Genomic DNA, 10749 nt, shown 5'->3' on the forward strand with positions numbered 1-10749 from the left:
CAGGCGAGTGCAGCTTCACTTCCGTAGATGCCAAAGATTTTTTTTGAGGGTCCCTTCAGGAGGAATTATTTATTATATACTCTTTATTATTTTTAACTGTACTTCTAATACATAGCTGTTTGTGTGTGTTTATGTGATGGTCAGAGAAAGAAGGTAAATGCCCAAACAGAGTCACTGTTGGAAGCTACCCTTCTCAGTTTTGAGCCATAGTTGCTACAATAGATTATGCAAATCCCGGGTTTTCACACAAAAACCAGCCTTAAGCCCAGGTGTATGGATTTAAGAGATGTGTGTTCTCTTGCACTGTACAAATTGCATTTTTTTTGTCCTTTAATGCATAATTATTCCTCTTTTCTACTTTCGATAGGATAATGGTGTTCTCCGTTGAAATATTCCACTACACATTATAAGGATATCCCAAGTGTTACTTTTCGAGCATTAAAGAGTGCTTATGTCATTTTCTTTGGACAGTAGTAGAAAAAATAAAACAGTTTATTTAAGAGACAGCTTGGTTCTTTAGGTAAATATATGCTGCAGTAATGGATATGTAAGAAATCTGCAATGGACACCAACATAACAGCATCATGCGACTGACAGGAGGAGGCTCAGGGGCGACCTCATCGCTCTCTATGGGTACCTTAAAGGAGGCTGTAGAGAGGTGGGGGTTGGTCTATTCTCCCACATGCCTGGTGACAGGACGAGGGGGAATGGGCTAAAGTTGCGACAGGGGAGTTTTAGGTTGGATGTTAGGAAGTACTTCTTTACCGAAAGGGTTATTAAGCATTGGAACGGGCTGCCCAGGGAGGTGGTGGAGTCACCATCCCTGGAGGTCTTTAAAAGACGTTTAGATGTAGAGCTTGGGGATATGGTTTAGTGGAGTACTTAGTGTTAGGTCGGAGGTTGGACTCGATGATCTTGAGGTCTCTTCCAACCTAGAAAAATCTGTGAATCTGTGAATCTGTGACAGCTGTGGGTCATTGTTCACTACAGTGTGAAGCTCTTCAGAAAGTCTGCACAAAACAAACTTATTTGAAATTGTCAGAAATCATCCATACAGTAAAATAGCATCTTGTCTCTCTTTACCAATAATTCAGCATTTCGAAAAATGCTTTGCTTTCTCAGGATTCACCTGTGGAGACAAAAATGTGCTGAGGGAAAAAATTTGGTTCACGCAAGCGACTCTGCTGCAAGGAGGATGGAGACTGGCAGAAAGCCCCTTGCCCTCCCCAGCTGGGCAGAAAGCAGTTTCATGGTGGAAAAGCCCCAGAACAAACAGGTAAGAAGAGAGGAAAGATGCACAATATTTAAAAAGGTGTATAAAGAGAGGCGGGGAACAGACTTCAGTCTCTTTGCTGGGAATAATAGTGCACTTGTAGTCACCTCAGGCTAAAAGATAGACCAGTGAATCATAACAGGAATTAAAAAAAAGTGTGGACATTTTTAAGTTAAGCTTTTAAGAATAAATCTCTAGACTGTGACTTAAATCAGCTGCCTCTTTCCCACTCCCTCCCACCCCAAGCACTAACTAAAGCGATTGGAAACATTTGGGTCTGGAAAAAAAAGGGGAAAGCTATAAGTGCTTTTTCTTTCTTTTTTTTGCCAAATCATGCAGAAGATGCTGGCAGCTGCAAAGATTCAATTATACACAATGCAAAAAATAATTTAAAAAAATAATGGCACTTGAAAAAAAATTGCCTCTCCAGAAATTGCGTGGAACAATAAATCTGTTAATTAGCTAATTAATATTCAATTGGGGTCAGTGGGCTTAATAGAACCCTTTTCTGAGACCCAAGAAATTTTCAAATCACAATGTTAAGTCTGCCCACTTTCATTATCATCTAAGTGCAGGCAGCCCTTATCTCGCCGCCAGGCGCCCAGGAACAATGCGGCACCATTATCACCCCGGCGCAGTGGGTGCGGATACTACATGTGGATGTTGCAGGCTGTGAAGTAAAAATGCTTGAGCATTTAGGGTAATTGATATATGGTTTCTGCTGTATTGTTTAGGGCTGTTTGTTTGCTCTACTGGTATTTAAGGCAGCCGAGCATCAGAAGATCGATTTTCATTGGTTGCCATTTTTTTATTTTTTATTTTTTTTACAAAGTCGCTGACAAGTTGTCAGTGTGGAACCCTGACCAATAGGCTCCGCCAAGTCATCCTGATGGTGCAAGGTTTGCTTTGCAAAGCCACTGGCAGAGGTGGCGGGACCACACGCTCCTCATGCCTTCATCTGGACTCACCACAGAAATGCTCGCCTGTTAGCCAGATATTTAAACCAACACCACTAAAAGGGACAAAATGCAAGACCTATGTCAGTAACGGCAGTAGCTCTTTTATTTATTTTCCAAGGATTGCAGTTTTCTTTCTGTAAGACCTGCTACCCATTTTGTCCTTTAATATCAAAGTATGGAACTGGGGGCTGTTGTGTTTGGGCCCTCCCATTCCCCCCACGTAAACAAAAATCTGTAGATTGCCACTCTTGGAGTCCACTTGACTTAAAACAGCTGCCCATGGTATTCCACATTTTATAAAATAGTTTGTGATCAAAATTACATGTTTTGTTTAGCTGCTAGTACATCCTCCAAGTTAACTAAGAAAGGCCATCCAGGTCCAAGCCGTTTGACACAGACTCCTTAAATCATTGTCATGGGCCCCTGACACGTACTATACTCTTCTGATGATTAGATTGTAAGTGAAAAATACAGTTGGCGTTAACACTACAGCACATGGATGTGACCTACATGCCCGTCTGCTTCTTCATGGTGCTTCATCTCCACGCAGGGCTATAAACAACACCCAGAAGTGGAAAAGTTGCCTGAATACTTAGCAGTTGCCTAATTCAGCTGGTAAAAGTTCTTCCAAGGAGTTCTCCATGGAAGAGCAATTATTTCCTCCCTCTACATGGCTCCCTAAGCTGGTCTGCAAGAGAATCTTGGCCAGCTGAAGAGCTGGGAAAGAGCTTTTCACTGAAAATGAAGCAGCAGTTAAGTGACTTACAGGTGTTGGCTTTTTGTCACTCCTCTGTCTAGCGCACCCCAAGGACATCTTCCAGAACTGCTATAAGCATATGGGTGTCCCTCGGACAGGGACATTTTTGAGGGCGACTAAAGGATGTTTTGTGGGGGTGCCTCTCTGAGCCATTCTAAAGCTGGGAACCGGATGCTTATATTTTTATTTTATTCTTTGCTGTGTTCCTTAGCTATTTTTTTCATCCCAACGTCATAGACCTCATTTACTTTATTTTAGTGGCATGGGCAGGGGATGGAAAATCCATTTTTTTTCTCCTTCAACTTTCTTGCAAGTCACTGGACTTGTGCATTTATTTTCTGCGTAGCCTATGTGCAATTCTTCTGATTAGATCCCAGCTGCCACCTCTCCACTGTACGCGTACCCTGAACCTTAAAGCAAAATAAAAGCTGCAATTTCATAATTCCATAAATGAAAAGATGCTTCAAGTATTGGGAAACACTGAAAGAAATTCTGCAGTTTGAAGATACTTCAACTTAACTACTAATTGCAGAGGACCAGTGGGCGTAATTTTGGCACTATATTAGCTTTGCCACTCCATGAATAATTTGCATACAAAATGCTTTATTTTGGCAATCTATTAAAGAGCTATACAGTATTTGTGGCTTATCGCATTCACGCAGGAAGCAGGATCCTTGGCCATCTCGTTAAATTCTGTTGATGCATAACAATTTAAAGCGTGGCACAAGCTGGTATGACATTTAAAGATGCCTTCACTTAATTATATTACACAAATATTGGGTTGTTTATCCTTGGGAATAAAGTCTTTTTGAAGTCAAAGTTGGCATGTGTATAAAGGAGTAAATTTTAACTGATCCCTCAAGTGGGCCTCCTAGCTGCAAATTGGGGTTCTTGCATTTTTAAAATTATTTGTGATAAGAAGCATTACACTTTGAATACAGCCACTGGAGTTTGTTTGGTACTCCCCCCACCCCCCTTCCTTTCCTATAATGGAAAATACGCTGTTTAGTAATAAGTCATCACACAAAACTAGAGGGGTAAGTGTAGGTTGTGGAGAGAAATGGGACAAAAAATGCCATTTGTAGCGGAGCTTGTGGCTGCAAAAATTCCTCACTGTTATCTTCATGAAGAGGAAGAAGTCATATAATAGTATCTAAGGAATATCTGCATAGACCAGGGGAAATAAAGGTAAAAGAAAAATTGATGGGTTTTGTGGTTTACCTTTTTTTTTTTGGTTGTTTGTTTTTATCCACCAGAAGGACAATCAGCATGAAGCAAAAACTGGAGTTTGAGTTTCACTGTAAAAAATAAATAGAAAGGCTGCAAATCTAAAATTTATATTGTTCACTTCTAGTGGGGAGATTCAATTTTCTTCAGTGGTCAAAATAATTTTATACAGTTTATACATTTTATACAGTTATAATAATTTTATACAGTTTATACATTTTTCACATGCAGAGGCTGAAAGGGAAAAGACCAGGAATGGGCTGGCCAGAGGGCTTCCATCCCATTGAAAGTCACATTCATGGAGATGGTAGATGAGGAAAATGAAACCATCTGTTTCCTAGTATTGTGAAGAAAGTCTGATCATTTTGCTCTGTAGATGATGTTAGAGAGAATAGATCAAATTTTGGCTCATTGGACAGTTAAAGGGAAGATCAGTGTATAATAAAAATACCGGATTGGAGCATGAGCTTCTCCTGCTTCCTGCCCCAATTAGATCAGAAACAACAACAAAAAAATACAACCACAAAAACCAACAGATAACAATCCTATATAGCCTTACTTTGAAATAAATAGGATGACCTCCAGGTATGGACTTAATAGTCCTTGTACATCAGTGGAGCTGTGTTAAGTGGCCTTGTGTCCTTTTCTGGGCTTATTTTCGAAGCACAACAGTGCGCAGGCCTAGGCTTCCATTTTAGAAGCAGTCGTGTGAAATTCCTTTATGTTTGTTGGGTTGAGTAGTCAAAAACATTCAGTTCAGTCGATTCTTGCATACGGTAGGAAAAGTATTTGGTATTTCATTCATACTGAAAATAGACATACAGAGTGAGCATTCACTAAGTGCAACTCCAAGTGCTTGTTTGCGTAGTTAGAAATAATATTTTCCTCCTGGTTTAGCCAAGATATTCATTCTCATAATAAAATTACTTCATATCCCATTTCTTAGTATACTCACTCAGCTAGTTAGTGGTGGTGGTTGTTTATTTATTTATTTATTTATTTATTTATTTTAAGGCTGAGATATATGTTAATTTTAATCTTATAGTTTCTCTTATTCTGCTGTCTGCTGTAGATCTGCAACACCAGAGTCTTCATCAAACCTGCAGCAGTAACAATAGCTCCGAGATGCGGTTTATCTGGGAACTTCTTTGCTCCTAAAGTTCAAAAAAGAATAAAAGAAAGGCTGTCCCTAGAGTGGTGGCCTAATTTCCCTCTAACTTGTATTTCACAAAGCTGCATTGCTGCAAATAAATAACCCAAAAAGCACGTAGGCCAGTTGGAATTAGCACCACTGCACCGAAGGCAGGGCTGCTCCTTTCACTCAAGGAGAAGCTTGGGTCCTCCATCTACTTTTGGCTTCATTATTTTTCTTTCTCCCCATGTAATTAATTAACTAATGAGCTGATATGGAGTAATTTTATTTATCATGGACTATTGATAAAATCAGTGTTAAATATATTAGCAATTAGGAAAGTAAGAGGATGTTAGGAACCCTTATGTCCAATTAAGTACTATGATTTAAATTACTGTCCACCCGCTATCTTCTGTTTCAATCCATAAACTGTCCCTTATTGATGAGGGATGTGTATTGTCCTGGTGGTGCTGGAGAAACTACATCATGGCTTGGAACATCTACCAGCACAGCGGGCCAGACCTGTGCATCTGGTGACAAGGCTTTGGTCCTCAGCGTGGTGTGGCACCTGCCTTTAACTGCTTGAGCCATTTGCAAGGACTGCATTGTAGGCGAATCGTGCCCACTGATTTTTCTTTTTTTTAATGTTTTTAAGGAGCTGGACACTTAGCTAAATTTAAGGGTCTGCACCTAACAACTTGCTTGAGTAACTCCTGAAAGTATGTACATATTTTCAACTGTTCATCTGCCTTATACACTATCAGAGAACTGATCAGCTACTGAAAGGTAAATGTACTAACATTTAGTTCTCCTAAGCAAAAAAAAATATATATATATATAATAGTAATAAAAGAAAAATAAAAAGAATTTGTAGAAACACTCAAGTATCAAGAGAGAAAAATTCTGCTTAAAATTCTGTTTTGCAGCAGTGTAATGAGGTCTCCCTCCCTGCAACAATTTCTGACACAGATTAAACAACATTCATACCTGCCCTGGTACATGGCATATTGCTGACTGTTTCTACTAAGTGCAGCCCTAATATCTGTATTATACTTTCTATTCATTGTGAGATGTGGTCGAATAAATTTTAGCTCCGTAATAAAAATCTCTAGGAGTTAATGGACCAGCAGAGGCTGCTGAGCTCCAAGTCCCATCAGCAATGCCAAGGGCTCCTGTGGAATTATTTGCAGGTGCAGACACTTGACAATGCCCGGGCTTTGCCAAATTCATGCAGCAACGACCGGAATAAAAAGTTTGGCGGGTGCCTTAGGATAACTGGGCAGGCAGCAAGGCCAGGGCTCTCCGTGCTGGGCAGCAGCACCAGTGGGTACCTGCCTGCAAGCAGGGCAAAAGCCTCATCGCTTTGCTCCCACCACCCTGAAAAGCAGGCTCTCCGAAACCCAAATGATCTGCTGTGCAGCCTGAGGGCACAGCATGGATGGCTGGGAACACGAGGAAAAGCTGCAGAATAAGTTTGTACTCATTAATGACCTTTTTTTTTTTTTTTTTTTTTAAGAAAAAACCACGATGTAAAATTTGGATCACCAGCACATTGTGAGCTGAAGGACAGCTGGGTCAGGAGCTGTGTGGGGCCGGTAGGAGGACATGCATGACTTTTGGGGGTTGGCTACATAGGGAAGAAAAGCATGGCACAAACTGGTTTTCTTTCTTGGCTCAATCAACGCCTGCTTCGTGCCTGAGTCCCCCACCCAACAAACTCAGGTTTATTCATGTCTTCTCTGAATCTGCTCTCACACTGTTTAGGGGCTCTTCAATTTCAGTGGATGATGCCTGATTTGAAGGTAGAATTTGGGCCTTTGGGCTAATTTTATTTAATCTTACAAGAGCTCTTGAGAGATTTTTAATGGGAACTCTGTATTAACTGTCCCCACAGCAGCACTTCCAAAGATTATTTAATCTTGAATGTCTTTTCAGTATCTTTCATTGAAGATCATGAGCCATGCTTTCTACCCAAGCCCTTGATTCTCCCTTCATCCATATGCTGCCGTGGCTAAGGTGCTTCTCTTTGAAGCTGTCTCCTACTCTTACAGTTTGACAGTGGGACTTTCTACAGCAGCACATACTCGTCAATCCTTTCCTCATCAGCAGGGAGCATCAGCCGGAGCAGTACTGCTGTGCCCAGAGGCCTCAACCAAGCTCTAAACATATAAAATGGGATCCAAAACTGAAGTCCTGATGGAAGACTTCAATGGAGGAGCCCAACCAAGCAAGAGAAACGACGCGGAGAGGTTGAATAACTTAAGTAAGGACACATGGAAAGTAACTGCCCCAGAAACAAGTGCTCCGTGAGCTTGGTGGATGTTCTCCTCTTTGATCTTCCTGATTTGTGTCGATTACTGCTAGCTGGTGCCACAGAGCTGCACGGGGAGGTGTGCTGCATGGAGCTGGGCCACCCACACATTCCTTGCATGAGGAGAATCGCATTTGAATAACATACTACAGCAGGCTGCACTTGAGCTTACGTGGGATGGGCACATCTCTTCAAAGACATAGGGCTTGACTTCTGAAACATATTTTCATGATAAAGAATGACTACTAAGATGCTAATAATCTTATTCTTATAGATTGCTTCAAGCTTCATCTTTTTTTTCTTTCTTTTTTCTTTTTTTTTCTCTCTTTTTTTTTTTTCTTTAGGGGAAATGGTTTCAATGGGATCTTGTTGGAGTTGTATGATCTGTGCATTTGCACACTGCCACTTTTTTTCATGGTAAGTATTTTCCTCCTGATACTTGGCTACTCCTCATGTTGTGCTCCTTTTTCCTGTTTCTGATGCCCCACACCTCACCTATACCTGGCCTGTTCAGCTATCACACTTGAGATGTGCTCTGGTATTAGCTTGCTGTTGCTCACATGTATAGAGTTACATCTCTGAACAAGAAGAATGTGTAATTAATGCAAACGCTATAGGTTTTGTCCTGTTAGGTACATTTCCCTGGTGTTGAAATCAGTAGGATTTGTTGAGGCTTTGCAGGTGTAAATGAGAACAGCTTTTGGTCCACTGTATACTCCAGCCGTTTTGACAAAATGCATGAAGGTTTCTCAGCACAGTTTCCACTGCTGAAGCACTTGAAAGAAATACAACTTTCCCTCTGTGCTCACCTGCTCTGGGCAGAGCTGTTGTTCCAGGCTCTGTGCTCTTCCTGGTTTCCACCTCTGATGACCAGCCACTTATATTATATTACCACTGACAATGAAATAAGGGTCTAATCTGAATCTCATTGATGCTAATGAACACTTTTATTTTCACTTCAAAAGGCGCTGCTGGATCAAGCAGCAAATTATTTTCCTCCAGGGTATTTAAATCTTGATTGTCCCCAACAAAACTAGAATCTTGAAGGTCCAGTGAGCAGTACATGACTTTTGCCCTGTTGCAAGGGAAATGTGGAGGCTAACACTGATGAAACAAGGTGATTCTTTCCTTCTGCTGGCTATTTGACAGTTGCAACAATTTGCCTTCTGTCATAAGTTCCTACTAGCGACTCAGCTGTTGGTATGGAGGGCAGGGTCAGCAGTAAAATCTTTCAGAGCTTCAAAAAAAAAAATCCGCAAGGTGTTTCTGTAAAGCATGCATTTCTGGCCTACTTGAATCCAGCTGTGTGACTTTCAGGTCAGGAAGAGGAATTATAATACAATCTTCACTAACTTTTGATTCTCCACAAAAGGTCTTAACAAAATTGGATGAGTTTTATGTGAATATGTTAGCAGGGTGTAGAATAACTCTTTGCTTGCCTTCTTCTCACTGAACTGGTAGGTAGCCTTTCTAGTGTGAATAGACTTTTTTTTTTTTTTCAGTGAAAGACTTACAAAAATATAATAAATGAATGGAAAGAGAAGCACAGGAAGTTCTGCATCTTTTCATTGATCTGTTATTTTTAGTAAATCACATGTAATCATAACACAAAATCCTTGAAATACGATGTAATGAAAATAATCAGAAATCAAGCTCAACCTGAAAATTAAAGGCATCAGCTTGCACAGTTCATGAAAGCATGCATCTATTTTAGATGGTCTGGTTAGCATAGTGCGATCTATTTAGCAATGTAGTTAGCATATCGCTGCATCTGGTGCAGTGCTGTGTTCCTTATTAATTTTCAATACATCTATTTGCCTGCTTTATTCTTCAGATCTTGTGGGCGCTGCCAGATGTGCTATGCCATTTCCTTGGATTGAAGTCAGTGTTTAATATCTACTTACTTGCCACAGCAACCCTTGCAACACCTGTGACTGCCCCAGGTAGGGGCATAGGAGGTTGATGTTAGGAGGGCAGTTCAACGTCCAGTGTGAACATGTGTAGCAAAAAATAATTATAGCATACATTATATGTGATAGAAATGAGTTACTGCCTAATTATGTCTCCTGTATCCATTCAGATAAATTAACGTTTGTTGTGAGCCCTTGGGAAACCAGACGCACTTTAAAGTTGTAATGAGTGCTATCATTATTGCTTTTGACAGTCATTGAAGTATAATTATCTGATCATCTATTTAAGAAAAAAAATCAAAACTTGTTATATATGTGTTCTGAGCTGGCAAATTACAGAACAGTCACCTTAGGAGCGCAACTACTCTGCTATTTTCTGTAGTGGCACTGCCATCTTCTGGAAAAAATGAAGTTGTGCTTCCAAATTTTTCACCTTGAGATGAAAAACTTTTCTAGAGCAAGAGGTTAAGTACAAAAGCCAACAACCCCTTAGACGCAGGCAGTTAAGAGTTGCTGAAATATTGGGTTTTAATGTTAGAAATGGCTGCATGGCTGTTTTCCAAGGATTTTGCTGAGGAACAAAAACAGATGTGATGTTTAGAGTATTGTTGGCTATTCCCATCAAAAGGAGGTGGTAAAACCAGCCAGGTGCTCCAATGGTCTGGTCTTTCTTCACAGAACATGAGTTCCCTAAACACATCATGAATTGCACACCAAGAAATGGTGCAGTATTACTTGCCTAGCAGTCAGTAACGCAGAAACAGCTACTTGTGGATTACGGGGTTTTAGCAGTAAAGAGGTTTGCATTGCAGTTTTCATCTGGAAGGAGACTGCATTGCAATTTTGTCTGCTTCCTTGGCCTTTCCTGAGCAACCTGTGATAATTAGTGTTGACTGTCCCACCATTTTATTAAGAAAGGCTGCTGGAAGACCTCCCCAACGCCAAGCACACCTCTTGCACACTTTTTTTTTTTTTTTGTGCCTGTGATAAATGCAAGAGATGCAGAGATGCCCAGTCCAGTCTGTTCACTCCTTACTGTCCACAGTACCAAACTGCTTTCCGAAATAATCCTGCGCATGGTAAGATTGTGGAAAATGGCACCCAGTCTCTTTGACTGTGGCAGAAGGAAAGGAAAAATCATGCACAAAGGCCCTTCTGGTCTTGTGAGGATTTTCCCTTT

This window comes from Anser anser (genome assembly GCF_964211835.1).
Source record: "Anser anser genome assembly, chromosome: 5".
NCBI classification, from domain to species: domain Eukaryota; kingdom Metazoa; phylum Chordata; class Aves; order Anseriformes; family Anatidae; genus Anser; species Anser anser.